Here is a 6,330-nt window from a genome sequence, read left to right as displayed (position 1 = left end):
GGTGCTAACAATATCACTAATGCGATTTCTATGGACGATGATAGAGAAAGAGACATAAGGGAGTATGTTGCGCCCATGTTCAATGAGCTCAATCCGGGCATTGCTAGGCCTTAAATTCAAGCACCACAATTCGAGTTGAAGCCCGTGATGTTCCAAATGTTGTAGACAGTAAGTCAATTTAGTGGGCTGCCTACAGAGGATCCTCGTCTTCATCTTCAATCATTTTTGGAGGTGAGTGATTCGTTCAAGTTACAAGGTGTTAGTGAAGAGAACTTGAGGTTGAAATTGTTCCCTTTTTCTCTAAGTGACAGAGCTAGAGCTTGGCTCAATACATTTCCTTCCGACTCAGTCACTACGTGGAATGAGCTAGCTAAGAAATTTTTGATGAAGTATTTTCCTCCAAAGAAAAATCCCAAGTTTCAGAATGAAATTATTTATTTTCAACAGTTGGAGGATGAGTTGGTATGTGACGCTTGGGAGAGGTTCAAAGAGTTATTGAGGAAGTGCCCACATCTTGGTATTCCGCATTGTATTCAAATGGGGACTTTTTATAATGATCTCAATGCCTCCACGTGCATGGTTTTTGTTGCTTCGGAAAATGGAGCTATTCTTTCCAAGTCTTACAATGAAGCATATGAGATTTCGGAGCACATTGCCAAAAATAATTACCAATGGTCTAATGCAAGAGCCCCAACGGGAAGGAAACTGGCGGGTATTCATGAGGTAGATGCTTTGATTGCTTTGACTACTCAAGTTTCATCTATGACCAACCTTTTGAAGACCATGAGTATGGGGAGTAACTTAAAACTAGATCCTATGGGCCAAGTAGAAAATGTTTCTTATGATTATTATGGAGGAGGACACACATTTGATAGTTGTCCTTCTAATCACGCTTCGATTTGTTACTTGGGAATCAAAATGACAACTGAAACAATCCATATTCCAACTCTTACAATTCGGGTTGGAGGAATCATCCAATATTTTCTTGGGGAGGTCAAGGGGCTAGTTCAAGTGGTGCAGCCATTCCAAACAAGCCTACTTATCCACCCAGTTTTTCTCAATAACAACCCAGGGCACAACCTCCTCCTCCATAAGTTTCTCAAACATGCTCTTTGGAGAATTTGATGAAAGAGTATATGGCCAAGAGTAAATCAAAGAAGAGATTGCAAGGAAATCACTTAGAGGAGTGGTAAAATCTGGGGTTGAATGAGGAAAAATCTAAGAGCAAAAGTGAGCCCACTTGAATCCAAAGTAGTGTGGAAAAGGGCAAAGATTTGGAATTTCCAATATGTCAAAAGTTGATCCTGAAGAAAATGCTGTAGCAATTCCTCTGTAAAATGCATTAGAGAAGCTAATTAGCAAGCCACCTCCACCATTTCCTCAACAATTTCAAAAGCAGCAGCAAGAAAGCTGATTCCGGAGATTCCTAATTGTTTTGAAGCAGCTCCACATCAACATACATCTGGTGGAAGCTTTGGAACAAATGCCCAACTATGTGAAGTTTTGGAAGGATATTTTGACAAAGAAAAGGAGGATTGGTGAATTTCAAACGGTAGCTTTGACTAAAGGTTGTATTTCTATTTTGAAGAATAAAATTCCTCCTAAGTTGAAGGATCTGGGCAGTTTCACAATTCTAATTTCTATTGAGGAAAGGGAAGTTGGTAAAGCTCTTTGTGATTTGGGAGCTAGTATTAATTGATGCCCATGTCCATTTTTAAGAAGTTGAGCATTGGAGAAGCAGGGCCAACTACACTCACTTTGCAATTAGCTGACCATTCTATGGTGCATCAAGAAGGAAAGATTGAAGACGTCCTAGTATAAGTTGACAAATTCATTTTTTGGCAGATTTTATTATTCTTGACTGTGAAGATAGGGAGGTTCCAATCATTTTGGTGATACCATTCATTGCCACATGGAGGACTTTGATTGTAACGCCCCATGTCACTATGGCTACTTTCTGGAATGATGACTGGCCCTACAAACCAACACGAGTCTTTCTAGCATGCTTTGTCCTCACTCGCATGCTTCCTGAGAAAACTTCCTAGGAGGACACCCATCATGAGACTTCTCCAAGTCAAGCACGCTTAACTTTGGAGTTCTCAAGTGATGGGCTACCGAAAAGAAGATGCATCTTGTTGGCATAGGTAGTACCCATCAATCCAATTAAGCCCTCTTCAACTATGTAGTCCCATACCTACACAGTCTTAGAATAATCACACTTAACCTTCCCCAAGCGGTGTGAGATTGCACAGCTTTTACCCGGACTTTCCCCTTGCGGATCACAGGATTCTCACTATCACATTGATGTTGAAAAAGGAGATCTCACCATTTGAGCTCAATATGAATAAGTAACATTCAAGGTTTATAATCCTATAGTTCTCCTAATGAAGATGAAGCTTGTTTAGCCATAAGTGCTTCAAACTCCAAGATGATTGAAAAGATGCATGAAAAGCATAGCAAGGGAGTGAGGAAAAAGGTCCATTTTGAAGAAATTGAGAAAGGTGTTGAGCCGTGGAAAAGAAAGGAAGAAGAACCATCCCATCCTCAAAAGCTACCGAAGAAAAAGAAACATGGTAGAAATACTTAGTAAAAAATATTTGAAGTTGGGCATAAAGTGTTTTTCTCAAACTCTCTAATGAAATCAATGTGTGATGGTGGGTTCTTAATGAACAAAGTGTATCCCAATGGTGTGGTGAAATTATATGATGAACATTTTTAGAAATCATTTAAGGTGACAAGGAAAGGAACAAAGTTTGGGGGAAGAGAGGTTGAGCGATCCACTACCTCTGTCTCCTTGAAATTGCGGATTATACAAATTAAAAAAAATTAAAATTAATAAAAAATAAGCTTTACCTAATACCCCTCTTCCCTCTCTCTTCTTCTTCCCTCACCATTTCCATAGCCCTAGCCGCCACCCCAAAAATCCCACCATCACCACCATCATCTTCATCACCTCTAACCACCTTCACGTCCCTCCCACCGTCGCCTCCTGCCTTCTCGAACCCAGCACGTGAGAACCCCGAAGTCAAGCCACCTCCGCCTAGCCACCATCTCCATCCCCAAGACCCGCGCCTGTTGCACAACCGCAGCCAGAGAGCCCCTGTCTTAGGCATGCGAACCCAGTCGCAACCATTTGTGCCTTTGTTCTGTCTGTTCGAGAACCCGCGACCCAACTACACCTACTGCATTTAGAACCTCGCCCAGCTCTGAATCCAAAACTCCAACCTAGTCGGAGCCAAAAAACTCAAACCCAGAGCCTAGAACCACACTCCACAACACACCATTCGAAAGCCCAACCCAAGCGCTATTCCAAGTTGTGCGCGAAACCCCTATGACCCCAGGCGTGCAGGTACGAGCGTCCAATTTTGAGAGAACCCGAGCCTTTCACACCGTTGTATTTAGGTAACCAAGGGCCATTTGATTTTCTATTGTAGTTGCGATTTGGCTGTTGTATGTGATTAGATTGGGCCATAGTATCAATTTGGCAGCTCATTGCCATTTTTGCTCCAATTTTGATCCCATATGGCAACCGCTATAACTAAAGCTCCCAAGCAAAAGGCACCCGAATCCTCCACTACACAACAAACAAAAACAAAGGCCATCGATTCAAAATCGACCTTTTCCTTTCAGACAAAATTTTGACGGATAGGCGAGGGAGTTTTCTTATCTTAACTCATTTTCTTTTATTTACTATGTTGTTTTGTGTATTTCTTTTGTTCTGTGGCTGTAACTTGTTGTCTTTGTTTCTTTGTGTCATTTTTTTTGTTTTTAGTTTGTCATTGTGTTATCATTGTTTTGTTGTTGTCTTAAGGATGTACTTTGTCTTTGTTAGTGTTAACTAGGGGGCTCGATGACGATCTTGAAAAAAAAAAGCTTAAACAATATCATAAAATTAAGTTGAAGTTGAATGTCTCTCTTCCTTATGTTTTAAACTAAAATTCTTTGGGTTTGAGGTTGTGAGCTTTCAAAGAAAGGATAGGAAGATAATTGATTATTACAAAAAGATTCAATGATACTTGATAGGGTTCAAGAGGTAATCTTTTATCTATTTGTAAGTGATTTAATATATCTATATATGTATGATCCTTACTAGTATTAATAATATTTAAAAGATCTCATTTTGTTGTGTATCCTGATTTTCATATTTATTACCAACATTTAGAACTGACGCTATCCTTGATAGAGGTCGATTTTTCTTTGAACTTCCTCCTTCCCTCCCAATACCCTCACACGAAAAATTGCACAGGTGATAAGGTGACTGTGAACCCACGTCGTCCCAAGTTGAACCTAGGCCCTCCCGAACCCCTTCTGACCTCAGAACTCTGTGCCTCCGCCCCTCCCTCACCCTTGAGAGCCCTCCCCCATGGGTCTCCATTGCCCCTCCCAATTTCAAGACCTCCCCCACTATCTCCGCCCTTCTTGGCCTTCTCTCGAACGCCAGCGATGAGGAGGAGAGCCCAAGCCCCTCCGGTACATGCCTGATTTGTATTTTTAAAATTTTTTTTTTCTCATTAATAATTCATCAATATATATATAAATGTATATAATATATCTAGTTATATTTTTATTTGTGTGTTCGTAAATTGATTGCAGAATTATTATTTGGATTGTAAAATTAAGTTTATAAATTTTATTGTATAAGAACTATAAAGAAGATAAAATGTAGTTTAGTTTATGTTTAAATTCAAATTAATAATATTTTTAATTAGGTTGAATTAATTTCAGATTAATTGAAAGTTTTTGTTGTAATTTATTTCAATAATTTAAATTATTTTTGTAATATAATTATATAATTAGTTTTAATTATTAATTGTGAATGTTTAATTGTGGTTAGGTTTGACGCTTTTTGTTGTGGTTGATTGGATTTGGTGGTGATCCCATTTGTGGATAGCACTAGGTAATTTACTAAAACTTTAATAGTATATATTTATATATATGTATACTTGTTTTTAGGTATGTGCCTAAGACACATACTTCCGTTAATTAAAAATAATGTATTTAGAAAAATTAATTTTATTTTTTAAATAATTTTAATCAAAATTAAATTTAATAGATATTTTTATATAATTTTGTCAAATATATTCATACATTTTGATAAATCATTAAAAATACAAATTACGTTAGTAAGTATTTAAATAAAATACAAAAGAATAAAGTTAAAATTTTGTTCTAATATATGTCATAATATGAACAAATTTTATTTATTAAATTATATAAAAAAGTTTAAAAGAGTACCAAGCACATATTTTGTAAGTTTTATTATTAAAATTATAAAATAAGCTCAATAATATATGAATCTGATAACATAAAAAATTAAATGATAAAGATCAGTTTTTTCAATCTACAAGCTAGCTAAAAGTAAAAATACTAAAGATAAAACAAACACGTAGCATTTCATTTTATTTTATTCTAGATATTAAAATATCATTGGATAGAAAATGATCAAATGAAAAACGCATAAAGCTCAAGAAGAAAAATCAAAGAAAGATGAAAAACAAACAAGATAATGATACACACTTTTCAAAGTAATTTGTTTGTATGATATAGGCATTAGAACTTTAATTTATCCACGATGAATGATTGAGATTTCTTAAAATGTATATACAAATAATGGTTAAGAAGTGAAGGTAGTAGAAAAAATAGGTTGAATGTTTGACTATTCATCTTTATTATATAGTAATATATATATATAAAGTAGTATTATATATAGTAAATTAGTGTGAGGAAGGAAATAACAAAAGAAAAATCACAATACAAAATGAGAAAAGAAGAATGACCACCAACAGATTCATTTGTATATATATAGTAGATATATATATCGAAAGATATAGTGATATTAAATTTAGTAGAATTTAGGATTAAAAATTAGTGAAGATATGTTATGGGACTATGTGTTGCAGTGATATAAGGTTGGAATTATGCATGTTGATTGATTGTTTGATATTTACATATTATATGTTGTAGATTATGTTAATTTTCGAATTCCATCTTTTTTTGTGATTGGGTAAAGAATGATAACGCGGTTAAGGATGACCAATTAGGATTCAAACTAGTTGACTTAAATCGATTAGGGCACAAGTATGATAGATTTATAATGGCATCATAAGCTACACATGTATTTTATATGAGTGATCCACTAGATGCTCGATGGTCAGTTATCCTAAAAATGCCACCAAAAAATTATGACATGAATAATTCTAGTGGTGATGATCTTCATCTTGATAGTGAAACTTTTGAAATCACTCCACCACATACAAATTCGACCGTTGTGGAAGATAACACTTGTTATTGAATCGACAGTGAAGGGTTGTCGATTGAAAATTGAGTATG

At 35.8% G+C, this 6,330-nt stretch overlaps 1 non-coding gene across 1 annotated transcript; it reads right to left on the bottom strand.

The window, feature by feature from the left end:
• Positions 1 to 415: 415 nt before the first annotated feature.
• On the bottom strand, positions 416 to 521 carry LOC133827920 (small nucleolar RNA R71). The gene has a single exon (XR_009890568.1). It is a non-coding gene; the product is annotated as a small nucleolar RNA R71 (small nucleolar RNA).
• Between the last annotated feature and the right edge of the window lie 5,809 nt (positions 522 to 6,330).

Source organism: Humulus lupulus, chromosome 3 (assembly GCF_963169125.1).
Source record: "Humulus lupulus chromosome 3, drHumLupu1.1, whole genome shotgun sequence".
NCBI lineage: Eukaryota > Viridiplantae > Streptophyta > Magnoliopsida > Rosales > Cannabaceae > Humulus > Humulus lupulus.
This window is presented reverse-complemented; position numbering and strand designations above follow the sequence as displayed.